Here is a 13,240-nt window from a genome sequence, read left to right on the forward strand (position 1 = left end):
GAGGAGAGGTAATGTCCTGATGGATGGAGAAAGGCTGTTCCACAATCTGGCCGTTCCATTGATGAACTCTTGCCTTCCCAGTTAGCCTTCCTAAATCTTGGGATAGCTATTTGCTTTGCATAGGAGGAGCGAAGGTGCCTGGTTGGTTTATCCCACTCCAGGCTTTTGTTTAAGTAGTCAGGCTCTTCCTTTTGTAGAGCCTTGGGTGCAATGCATAAGGCCCTGAATTTGATGCGGCTCCTGAGAGGGAGCCAGTGAAGTTTACAAATTGATTCGGATATAGAGTGGAACTTGGGGATGTCAAGTAGAATCCTGGCAGCTGTATTTTGAACCATTTGAAGTTTGTTGAGGTGTTGTTCCTGCAGCCCCAAGTAAAGTCAATCGCAGTAGTCAAGTTTAGACAAAATTAGGGCAGTGATAACTATTTTTTTGGTGGAGATTGGAGCAAAAGGCACATTTTTCTTCATCATTTTAAGTGTAGAAAAGTGGAAGAAACCACTGAGTAAACCTGACTTGCATAGCTTAATTTATTTTGAGTATAGACGCCTAGGTTTTTGGCCTTTGAAACAGGTATGAGAAAGAAGCCTAATTCAATTAGGGCCCCAGGTGGGATGTAAGTTACCATGTAGTACAACTTTGGTTTTATCTGAGTTAAGTTTCAGACAGTGGTTACCCTTCCATAGACTGATAGCATGCATACAGTCTTGGAAGTGGGATGAGACTGCTGGATTGTTGTGAAAAACTGACACTATGATCTGGGTATCATCAGCATAGGAGGTTAATGTAAAATGAAAAGTTTTTAAAAAGAGAGGACAGTTTGGTGACATACACATTGAAAAGAGCATGGCTAAGAAAAGACCGCTGGCGGACTCCGCACGGCAGAGTAAAGGGGAAGGATTTGAAGGGGCCCAAAGCCACAATGATTTCTCTTCCAAAAAGGAATGAGGTGAGGAGGGCTAGAGCTTTATCTTTACCTAAGGGAAGGGTGTGGAATTTCTAAAGCACGATGCCCAGGACATATTGCTTGGGGTCAAGGACAAAATGTTTGCAGGTTTATTTTATCCTTGGGAAAGTAGGCCCAGCCCCCTGCAGCACAAACACTTTGGCTGCCAGTTTATAGGGAAGGGAACTGTTTGCAGTTGAGGTGATATTTGTGTCTATTTGTTAATGCTGTTCAAACTTGTATTTAGGGTTCATTAATGCAAAGCCTTAATTATTAGTGTTAGCACTCAATATAAACATTGTAGTGTCACACTGCACTCCTGACAGTGGTTCCAGTAAAAAAAAGTAAACACACGTTTGAAAAGTTTGACAATATGAGGCTACATTTAATGCTCCCAGAATGCTCTCTGATTAGATGCAAATGTTTGCACAAGCTTGTAAGCAAGATTGATGATTCTTTGCTTGCACAAAAAATGCAAGTAGGAAAAAAACATTTTGCTGAATTACTGTGAAATTACTGTGACATTTTAGGTACTATTTTGAAGCATCATTTAGCAAAAAATGTGTTGATGCATGCTGGTATTTGCAAACAATATTCACAATGGAAAAACTTTGTAACCATTTTTAGCAGGAACATGGGAAACATGGAAATAAACAAACACTGGCATAGCCAACCGATCCAACATTGGTTGTCAGTCTTTTGGTTTTGTCAATGCATGTTTTGTTTTAACATTGGTTTTGTAACACTTTATTGTTGTGGGAGCTGCCAGGTCCTCACCATTGTAACAAACATTGCCAAAAGCTAAAAAGGTTTTTTGGCCTCAAAAAGCACACATTACTGAACAAAACTACTTTGTGTGCCAATATGCTCCTTGTGGAAGAGCAGAACGCTATCACTCACAGTAAGCCAGCCGATAGATAGAGAGGTAAACAGAATTTGAATAAAAACAAAATGTCTTGGTTAACGCCAGACCTAATCAGGGGCTCAATTCTTAAAGAAAGTCACAAATGTACACCCATGCTATATGTCTTTGAATTAGTGAAAATAGAAGTAGATCAAGAAATCATACTCCTAGAAAATATTTGGGAACTGTAGTTAAGCATGAGCAAATATGTATTTGTTCATGTGAAAATCTATTGAGCGTTTGTAAGTTCACTTTCCCTCCAACCACTTTTTCCCTACCCTGGAAGAACTTTTACTTCTGCCCTTTTTGGAGTAAATTTCCAACCTTTCTCACTATGGAAAAAGATTAGAGAAGAGCTGGGGAAAATCCATATAAACCTTGTAAGTTAGTAGGTTTGCACAGACTCAAATGTATTCCAGCCCTGGAACTATTGCATACTACTTCCTCCAGCCCCAGTATGTAGATCTGCTGAAAGGTGACAAAATATTTGCTAAAGTAAGCCCTGGTATAGTATTAGCCCTGGCATAATCAGAGAGACTATTATCAGAGCTCTCACATAATGAGATTGCTTCCATAATTTGTTGCTGCATTACATGGCACCAAAGGGACAAGTAGATTTTTTACAGGACAAGTAGATTCAAGAAGCAACCTGTTCTATGGACAAGTAGATTGTTTATTAAATTCCACACCCATGTAAGAGCCTAAGGCGGTTGACCAAGAGCTTGTGATCGACTGTGTCAAAAGATGCTGACAAATTGAGGAGGATAAGAGCAGCAGCACCTCCTCTATCTAATGCCACCCTAACTTCCTCCGTTGCTTTAATCAGGGCAGTTTCTGTACTATGCCCTAATCTGAAGCCAAATTGAGAAGGATCCAATAGGTGATTATTATGGATAAACTGGGAGAGTTGGACGTTCCTTTCCTTCTCAACAATTTTTGCCGGCAGGGGGAGACGGGAGATAGGGCGTATGTTCTTTGGGTCTGCGGTATTTAAATTGGATTTCTTTAAAAGGGGAAGGTTAGAGGATCTCTACCACTGAGAGGGAAAAACTCCTGAGAGGAACATGGAATTAAAGATAGTGGCAAGATTAGAGCCAATAATTTCTGGAGCTAGCTTCAATGTATCGGGGGAGGGGCCTTAGGAGAGCCTGGTTTAGCTGAGATGAGCCTTTTGCATACGAAATCCAATGAAACCAACTGAAATTCCAGAAAGGTTTGATCTGGGTTAGTTTTAGAAGATAAATTGCTTGTTACAGTATTGTTAGACGTCTCAAATTTGGAATAGATTTGCTTGACCTTTTCTCTAAAGCACTGGACCAGATCATCACAGAAGGATTGGCTGTGGTTAATTTCTTGGCTGGGTAAAGTAGTAAGCTTTGAAAACACTTGGAAAAGCTCCTTTGTGGAGTTTTTAGCCGATTCAATTTGCAGGGTGAAGTAGATGCTTTTCACTTTACATAAGTGTTTTATAGTTGGCCAGTCCTTGTTTATATGCCATTTTTTTGGTATAATCATAGTGTGCACGCCAACACCTTTCCAGTCTTCGACAGTTTTGTTATTTGAGTCTGAGACTTTCAGTAAACCAAGGAGCTGAGGGTTTGTTTCTGGGTCTCGAAGAGATTTTAGGAGGAGCCAATGTGTTAAAGACTGAGTTGAGCCAGTTGGTATAGTTCAGTGAGGCCAACTCCGTGGCAGAAGGGTAGTTGGGTTGGGCATTTAAAAAATCTGAGTTGATTTTACTCCAAGCCCGGTAGGTAGAAGGCCATTTGATGAGGAGGTCTGAATGAAGTGCTTCTGAGATGTCAAGATTGAACAGAATTACCGAATGGTCTGTCCAAACTAAGGGAAGAACTGTTTCTATAGTAATGCCCAGATTGTTGGTAAGCAATGCATTTAAAGTGTGACCTGCTGAATGGGTCAATTTATCAATCCGTTGAATGAGATTTAGGTTGTTCATGGGTTTGATAAGAGCTGCGGAGTCCCTGTCAGAAGAAGATTCTAAATAGAAGTTAAAATCCCTGCGTACTGTGATATGTTTTGCACATGCAGTGGATTCGGGGATGGAGACCATGCTAATTTTGAATTTAGGTCTTGGGCCAGTTGGTGATAGAGTAGGATGCCATGAAAGGTTGTTTAATATTGGGTTTAAATTAAAAGACACGCTTTGCAGTCCTGTGAAGGTATGGCTTCAAAAGTGGCTGTTAAGTTTACGTGGAAAATCACAGCTAGGCCTCCTCCTTTTTTGGTTGGCCTGTCTTGTCTGTGTACTAAGAAGCCTTCCAGCACTGCAGCAACGAAGTCTGGGCTCGATGCTAAGTCAGCCCAGGTTTTGGTATTAAATAGTATGTCTAGATTCTGGTCGTAGATAAGGTTGGCAATTTCTAACTTGTGCACAGGAAGGAAGCGCGCATTAATGAGGGCAAAGCATATTTTGGGAGTTGACGCAAATTGGGTAGGAGACTGAGGGGTTGTGTTGCCCTTTAATATATTTGGTGCTGTTGGGGTTAGAGAAATGGGAACCACGGTTGAGTCAGTTAAAGCACATGGATGCCAGTAAGATATTAGATGAGAAATCCCAACGGGTGCAGTAAGAGGAAGGCACAGGTTTATTGTGTGCCAAGCTATCCTCACCTGTGTAAGAGCGTCTACCTGTTTGAAAGATGGTAGGAGGAGTAGGGGTCCTGGTGCTCAGCGTGGTCCTGGCGTGGACAGGCACAGATAGGCTTGCCTTCAGCGCACCAGAGGCACGTCTGCTGTGCCTACGCACTGTTTGTTTGTTTAAATGACCATCAATCGAGGGGGAGTGGCCGCACTCTGGTCTTGTAAGGTGCGAGGGTTAAAACAGATGGACAAATTAAAACATCCAGCAGCCCCTACAGGTAACACATGCTCCCCTTATGTTAGCTGCTACTGGTAAAGCAAATATTAATTAAAACAAACTGTGAGAAACACCAATTCAATACTAAAATAAGTTTGAAAAGGGAGAACGCTCCCTTCTAAGATGGTCCCCACCAGTGAGGGCGGCCTTCAAAAACACGTGGCGTGGCGAAGAATGACCCTCTGCTTCTCTACCTCTTCTGAAATTATTCCTGCTGCCAAGTGGCAAGTTGTCATTTGTGACACTGATACTGTCGGTGAGTCTTGACTTTTTAGCTAAAACCAAGTTGCATTTTGGTAAATTGTAGTTTCACTTTTAATACTGTGGGGGTTATTCTAACTTTGGAGGAGTGTTAATCCGTCCCAAAAGTGACGGTAAAGTGACGGATATACCACCAGCCGTATTACGAGTTCCATAGGATATAATGGACTCGTAATACGGTTGGTGGTAAATCCGTCACTTATCCGTCACTTTTGGGACGGATTAACACCTCCTCCAAAGTTAGAATAACCCCCTGTGTGTTTTGGACTTTTTTTTGCTTATGCAGGGTCATTCCCAATCTTTTTGCCTCCTGACTCCTATTTCTTCTGACCTGTTGCTGTTGGCTTTTGAACTCTGAGCACTTTGCCACTGCTAACCAGTGCTAAAGTGCATATGCTCTCTGTGTAAATTGTATGTAATTGGTTTATACATGATTGGCATATTTGATTTACTAGTTAGTTCCTAGTAAAGTGCACTAGAGGTGCCAGGGCCTGTAAATCAAATGCTACTAGTGGCCCTGCAGCACTGGTTGTGCCACCCACATAAGTAGCTCTCTAATCATGTCTCAGACCTGCCACTGCAGTGTCTGTGTGTGCAGTTTTAACTGTAAATTCGACTTGGTAAGTGTACCCACTTGCCAGGCCTAAACCTTACCTTTTCTTACATGTAAGACACCCCTAAGGTAGGCCCTAGGTAGCCCCAAGGGCAGGGTGCAGTGTATGGTTAAGGTAGGACATATAGTAATGTGTTTTATACGTCCTGACAGTGAAATATTGCTAAATTTGTTTTTCACTGTTACAAGGCCTGTCCATCTCATAGGTTAACATGGGGGCTACCTTTAAAATCTGATTAAAGTGTAGATTCCCTTTGGGAGCGGATGGCCATGTGGAGTTTGGGGTATCTGAGCTCACAATTTAAAAATAAATCTTTTAGTAAAGTTGATTTTGAGATTGTGTGTTTGAAAATGCCACTTTTAGAAAGTGGGCATTTCCTTGCTTATACCATTTCTGTGACTCTGCCTGATTGTGGATTCCCTGTCTGGGTCAGTTTGACAGTTGGGCTGGTTGCACCTCACACTAGACAGTGACACAAAGGGAGCTGTGATGTAGCCTGCATATCCTGATGAGCCATCTGTGCTAGGAGGGAGGGGAGGAGTGGTCACTTACAAATGAAAGGGCTATGCTGGTCCTCACACAATGCAGTCTCCAACCCCCTGGTGAGTGTCTGGGGCCTGGCCTGGGCAAGGCAGGATTTCACATGCAAAATAGACTTTACTTTGAAGTAGGCCTACTTCAAAGGAGAAATTGGGTATAAGAAGGGCACCCAAAACCATAGACTTTAGATCACTTCTTGACATCAAGAGGAACCTCTGCCTGGAGAAGAGCTGAAGAGAAGTGCTGCCCTGCCTGTGACTGTGCTTTGTGGAGCTATCCTGCAGTTGCTGCTTTTGCCTGTGCAAGGGGGCAAAGACTGGACTTTGTGGTATATTCCTGCTTGAGAAGGACTCTCCAAGGGCTTGGACTGAGCTTGCCCCCTGATCTGAAGTCTCAGGGCCATCAAAGACTTCCCTTACTAGCACCTGGACTCTGCTGAGACTCCTGCCCTGACAAGTGGTGCCCTATCCAGTCCCTGGGCCCTTGAAAAAGCGGGTAAAAATTCAAGGAACTCGACTTCGGACGACTCCGGACGGATGCTGCTGCTTAATCCGGTGACGCCGCCTTCAACCGACTCCGTGATCTTCTCTGGAACGCGACGAGCTTTGCAGGCCAGACACCGCTGCAGCCCCTCCGAAGTCAGCGACTGTGGAAATCGCTGCACCACGTCGTGACCGACGCCGCTCAAAGTGCGATGATTCAACATTTCGCACGGATGCCGTGATCCCGACTTCGCGCATCGGCTTGTTTTCACTCTTCACCAAGGTACTGTACCTGGGGGTCCGCGTGACTCCGTAGCTGGCGCCGTTGGTGTCAGATTGTTGGGAACGACTCCACCACGACTCCGTGTTAACAACTCATCAAAGCATTTTGTGTTTCTAGGCGCTATTTTGGAATTTAATCTTTAAAAATTCATAACTTGACTTGTGTATGTCAGAGTTTTGTCGTTTTGGTCTTGTTTTGTTTAGATAAATATTTCCTATTTTTTCTAAACCTGTGTGATGTCATTTTGTAGTGTTTTCATTAAGTTACTGTGTGTGTTGGTACAAATACTTTACACCTACTACTCTGAAGTTAAGCCTACTGCTCTGCCAAGCTACCAAGGGGGTAAGCAGGGGTTAGCTGAGGGTGATTCTCTTTTACCCTGACTAGAGTGAGGGTCCTTGCTTGAACAGGGGGTAACCTGACTGTCAACCAAAGACCCCATTTCTAACAGTGTGTGTAGGTTAAAAGCAATCCCAGCTTGCTAATGGTGTCAGCTAAAAAGCCAAGACTGCAACGGTTCTCAAACATGTTACGCGTCACTTGGCATAGGGTGAACAGATGGTTTCAAGTCACATGACAATCCTTCTCCATTCCATTAATGGGCTGTGCTTTTACATATCATTATTATCAGGTGTGTTGGTCCAATTGGCTGAATTAAAATGAGCCAAGACTACAAATTCTACCTTTGCCTTCTTGGGACTTACAGTTGTGATTTTATAAAGGCTCAAAATAGGATTACAAGTCCCAAAATGCATAGCTAAATTATTTCTCAATAAGCTAGGAATGTACCCGGGAAACTTGAGGGCTTTGAAGGATAACAGTTGTTAAATATATTTACACCATGTTGCAGAGGTATTATCGGCTATGAAAGTACGAACAGCTAGGTTTACCCTGTAAGAACTGAAATGCATGCCTTGTTTGAATGAAGAGGGGTCCATCCAGATTACAGATCTGGCACCTTATATTGTGCCAGATTGGGGATCCGTCTGGAGCCAATGAAATATGATGAATTTGCCCCAGTGTAATTTGCCAGCTTGTGGGACACAATTCAGCAGCATCAGCATGTTTTCTGCTTTTTGTTCACAGCAGCAGGGTGCAGGCAGTGAGGAGGCTTTCTTGTTTTACATTCCAGCTAGCTCAAAGCAAAGGCTGAATTTAAGGGGCCAACAGCCCTCCTTTTGTTCGAGTACAACCCTGGCTGGAAGCTATCTTGATCCTAACAGCCAGACACCAATACAATGTGGGGGAATACAGGCACACAGCGTGTTATGATTTTTAAGAGAAATTTAGATTTGGAGACAGGTTTTGTCTATATGCAACCACTATATGTAAGAAATATGCGTGTACTGTCCGAATGACAGATTTTCCATACTGTACGGGTATTTAAACGAGTAACAATTTAAATGGCAATGCATTTTTTTAATTTGAATTCCGTTATAGCTTTACTCATCTCAATGAAGGGAGTGAGAGCACTTTCTATCACATGCACACATTATATTATACACTGATAATAAGTCATACAAGTGTGTAAATCACTGTACAGGATGTTACATAAAATGAGGGTTTCAATGTGTAGAAATCACACTCGCCTTCACTGTTAGGGATTTTATGATGACAGTGAACGCTGGGAGAAAAAGAAAGGTCCTCATTACGACCCTGGCGATCTAATGATCGCCAGTGTTGCTGTGGCGGTCGGACCGCTGCCATATTACGACCACAGCACTACCGCCAGCACAGCCAGCTTACGACTTCATGTCGATCTGGAGGTGCTTGCGGTCCTAATCCACCAGGGCAGCGCTGCCCTGGGAATTACGACCCCTTTTCCACCAGCAGTATCATAGCGGTAGCACTGACATGAAAAGTGCTGGAAGAGACAGAATGCAGGGGATTCCAGGGGGGCCCTTGCACTGCCCATTCACTTGGCATGAACAGTGCACGGGCCCCCCTAGTCAGCCCCATTGCAATGTTTACTGTCTGCTGATGCACCCTACGCACTACAGCATTGCCGCCCGCTCTATCAGAGCCGGAGACAATGCCGTAGGCTGTTTCCCGCTGCGCCAGCGGGTGGAAACTAAGTTTCTGCCTGCTGATCCAGCGGGAAACTCAGAATGGGCGGTGAGGCTGCCACACTGGCGACAACGTAACCATCGGGACTTTGGCAGTAGGTCTTTTCCATCCGCCGAAGTGATAATAAGTGCCAAAGTCAAAATGTAAAATGTAGCACGGTGCTTGGGGCAGTCTGTACTATAAAAGGACCTCTGTGCCAAAAATAACACACTTACCTATCTACATACAGCACAAATCTGTCATTTTCGTGTTACACAGTGTGCTTTGCAGGATACACATTAACCTTCTATGCTACTGTACGAGTGAACACATGGGACTAGGCAAAACACAGAACTCTGCAGCTAGTGCATTATCCACACGAGTTATCTTACCATCACTGTTATTCCCAGGGATTTACTGGGTACACAAAGCTCCCTGAAGGGGCCTTAACCCCATAAGGTATTTTAAAATGCAGCATTTTCAACATTTTAAGCCAGAACAGATATACTGTCACGTTCCTCCTTGTTCTCAAAATGTATTAGTGGAAGTGCTTTTAAAAAGTTAAATGTGTGCACTCTCTGTCAAACTGCTTTTCATGATTCCGCCCCCTTTTTACTGCCACACATCACCCCCAATTTCTGGGGTAACGGGGTTAAATGTTCCTTTCCCAGCACCGAGTGCGTGACTTACAGGCAGAGAGATGGCTGTCGCTGGTGCAGTCACCCACCGGACTTCCTCGTTCACTGTGGTAGTTTCGCCCTGAGTGCGGCCCCAGCTGGCAGCGCCCGGCTCCCCCTTCCTGAAAGCGATCGGGCAGCACCAGCTCGGTATTGCTGTGGCACAAAGTCCTCATCAGCTGCGAGCCCGGGTTCACACCGAGAGCGCCCTGCCCTGCCTGGAAACGCAGACTCCCAAGCTGGTGTTTCCAGGGGAGCCGGATCACTAGAGAGAGAACGGAAAAAAGAAAGTGAAACTTGCAGGAGTTTCACCCTTATTCAAAAAATAGAAGAAAGGCAACTCCAAGCTGCTGACAACTAATGAGGGCAGCCACCTTGGGTGAGTCATTAAAATATAATTTGCTCCAGTAGTTTCGCGTTGTCATCCCAGCTTCACTTTCCGGTGTTTATTTGAGACTAACACGCCAGGAAGTCAGATCGTATGTGGTGAAAAAAAGCAAATGTGGTTGTCTCTGTTAGCGCGTCTGACCTTATTTGGTTTCTCATATTTAATTCATAAGGGGACGCGTTAGAGGTTCGATGGACCTTTCGCGCTTAGAGTAAATCCCACCATAGGACTCAATTTAAATACAAATCATTAACAATATCAATCAACATTGTCAATAATCTTTGAAGTCAGTAATTTCACACACCGTGACCCCCTTGGCCATTCCTTTCTTGTAAAAATTAGAATTTGTTCCCCCCTATATTAACAATGCTAATACCACCTAACTTAGTCTCAAAATCAAATGGTACACATACAAATGTGGAAAAACATCTAACTACAGCTCTATCAAAATAGCAGTTGGTACCTAGAAACAAAAGACAAATTACATCAAACAATAACAATTGATTAATACCTCTCCTCAGTATGGATCGGCAAGCTGCAACTGTCTTTATCAAATGGACATCTGTTCGGTGAGCATCAGCATCGGACCATGAAAGGGAATGGTTCAGACCAGGGGACTGTAAGCTATCCGAACTATTTGTAAGCAGAGTCTTAAGGGCCAGCATTCAGCATCACACGTTTAAGCAATAAAGTTAAAGATAGAATTCTCCAAGTAAGAGAATCAAATAGGAATGAGTACGCCTCTTCGGCGGAAACTGGAAAATTGAAAAATGAGTGCTGCCCTCGCTGTGCAGTCGAGCTAATTTAAAGTTGTCTAAAACATTTCCCACGTTGCCATTGGTCAGAGAATCATACATTTACATTTAGTCCTATAAAAGTAAAATTTAAAGTGTAAGATATAACTGAACTGTTTTTTACATGTAGATGATTGGCTACTCTTCTCCTGTTCCCATTGTCGGACTCGTCAGGTAAAAATTTGGATCTCTTTGTCCTTCAGTCAGTGCACCATTGTTAGCTCCTGGGAACATCGCTTTCCCACACACTAAACTTTACATTGTATCAATAACTATTACACAATTTACTAACAAGCAGTTGTCACGGGAAAAGAAAAATATTTGCTGGCGTTTGGTCAACTCGGTGGAAAGGAACAATTCATGCATTCATTTCTTCAAGCGAACATCTCTAACAGCATTATCTTAATACTACAATTTAACATGAGGCTGTGAAACTAGGCCCAAGACCTTGCTAACGTAAGGTTTACAGTTAATAAAACAAATACATAATATGTAATCATTAATATAACACACTACTACATTAATTTAAACATAAGCACATCAATTCATTTTAATAAGCAATTAATAAGGACACTTTGTGATTTTTGGTGCCACTCTAGTAGGCACATTTTCCAAGTCATGCATTATTTTCTATATTAGGTCAAAATTCTATGCAGATTCAACATTCAGACTATATGAATATTTATTAGTATAAATTCAGCGTTCACAACTCTGTCACAGTAAAGTCAGTTGAAAATCTGCAGGATGGATACGGTCCATGGTGGGGGGGGTTACATCCCACAGATGTCTTCCCCTGGGTCATTCGGGCTGATGGTACAGGCCACGGGATTTTTGGTGGCCATTAGTTAGAGTAGGTCTGTAGGCGTGGCGAAAGTGACAGTTAGTTCACTGTCCAGGGATGGCTCCTCCGCTATGGCAGAGGAGTGTACCCCCAGCAGCAGCCGCTGCAAACCTTTTAATAACGCATCCAAAACACTCGGTAGTGAGCGATGTCGCAGCAGCTGCATTGGCGTGTTCACTGCCGCAGCATAAGGTTAGAGTGAGGGTTGCTGTTGAAAAAAGGCCCCAAGAAGAAGTAACGGTCCCTTGAGGCAATAAAGCAATTGGACTTACCTCGGTCATGCTGGAGTTTGCGGGCGGGCGTGGCAGGGCCTGAGTTAGTTGTCTGGCTTGAAAGCATGCTTCCAGCTCAACGAGACTACAGCTGGCTTCAACCTATGCAAGGCGACCAGCTCTAGCAATGTCGGCACTGCCTGCTCAGAGTACGGAGGCCGTGTCAGGGCAGCAGGTGGCAGAGCGGTGCTTGCGCATCATGTTAGATTTGAGCGCTTGTGACATCACAATGCTAGAAAGAGAGGTAGGACTTGTGCCTACTCCCACTCAGCAGCTCTCAGAAAAAAAAAGGTCTTTGAGGAAACAGGGACAACCGTCCGTTGAGAGCAGGGAAATCTTTCAGAGGAAACACATTTTTGATGAATGGGCAAAGCATGGCCCAGAGCATGAGCGTCTGGTAAAACCAGTTGGTGTGCAACAAACGAGGTCAATCAGGATGTAAGCAAACAAGTTTTAGCTGGAAGGGACAGTTTAGAAAGAAATAAGCAAGTCTGTCATCAGGGAAAACGTTTTTCATCACAAGGGAGAAGGGTTTGGTTAGAGGATGGGTCAGGCCAGGATAAAATTGAACGTCCTTTAGCTAATCAAGTAGACCTCAGGACCACCCATTCCACAGATTGGACCGACGTGCAGGGCAGTGCCGGGATGATGCCACAGAGAGCATGCAGCTGTGAGGATAGACAGCCAGAGAGTTTTGAAACGACTCCTGGAACCTGATCGGAGAAGAGGGAGAGGTCAGCGGTGACCATCCCGACAGCGAGGGAAGGAGCTGCGCACAAGAAACCAAAGAATGGGAGTGATATTGATTGGAGGTTGTATGATGGGGATGTTGGGGATGGCGAAAGGCCTGGAGTGAGTGCTTTAGATGAGCAAGATGTATAGTGTGAATTAGACTATGAAGAAAAGGAAGAGGAAGAATTGGAAGAAGGAGAAATTCCATATTGGAAGGACACAATAAGGGAAACGTCAGGGAGATGGGGGGGAACTAATGTTTCTTGTCCTAGTATTTCTCTTCAGGTAGAAAACAGAAGGAGCACAGCAATTAGTGGAAAAGCACTGAGAGCAGGGCAAGGAGGACAAGAGTGGATGGTAGACGTGAGAACAAGGCAGAGATTACAGACAGGTGAGGCACAATAGTGCAAGGGATGGAGTTTTGGTCAAACATTACAAACTTCAAGAGTAGATGTTGGAATGGGGCCATCTGGAGTGGACAAAGGGGTAGGCACAGAGGCTGAGAACGGGGGGATTATAGGGGATCCCAAAAACAGGGGACAAAGGAGTCATCCAGGAAGATCAGGGGTTCTGGGAGAAGGGTTC

At 44.0% G+C, this 13,240-nt stretch overlaps 1 protein-coding gene across 2 annotated transcripts in view; it reads right to left on the minus strand.

Annotated features, from left to right (window-relative positions):
• Nucleotides 1-9,970, minus strand: part of LOC138299177 (butyrophilin subfamily 1 member A1-like) — a 121,102-nt gene extending 111,132 nt beyond the window's left edge. For both annotated transcript variants that reach the window (XM_069237272.1, XM_069237270.1), the window contains exon 1: nucleotides 9,642-9,970. The gene's annotated coding sequence lies outside the window, so the exon portion shown is untranslated. The remainder of the gene's footprint in view (nucleotides 1-9,641) is intronic.
• Nucleotides 9,971-13,240: the final 3,270 nt, after the last annotated feature.

This window comes from Pleurodeles waltl, chromosome 6, assembly GCF_031143425.1.
Source record: "Pleurodeles waltl isolate 20211129_DDA chromosome 6, aPleWal1.hap1.20221129, whole genome shotgun sequence".
Taxonomy (NCBI): Eukaryota; Metazoa; Chordata; class Amphibia; order Caudata; family Salamandridae; genus Pleurodeles; species Pleurodeles waltl.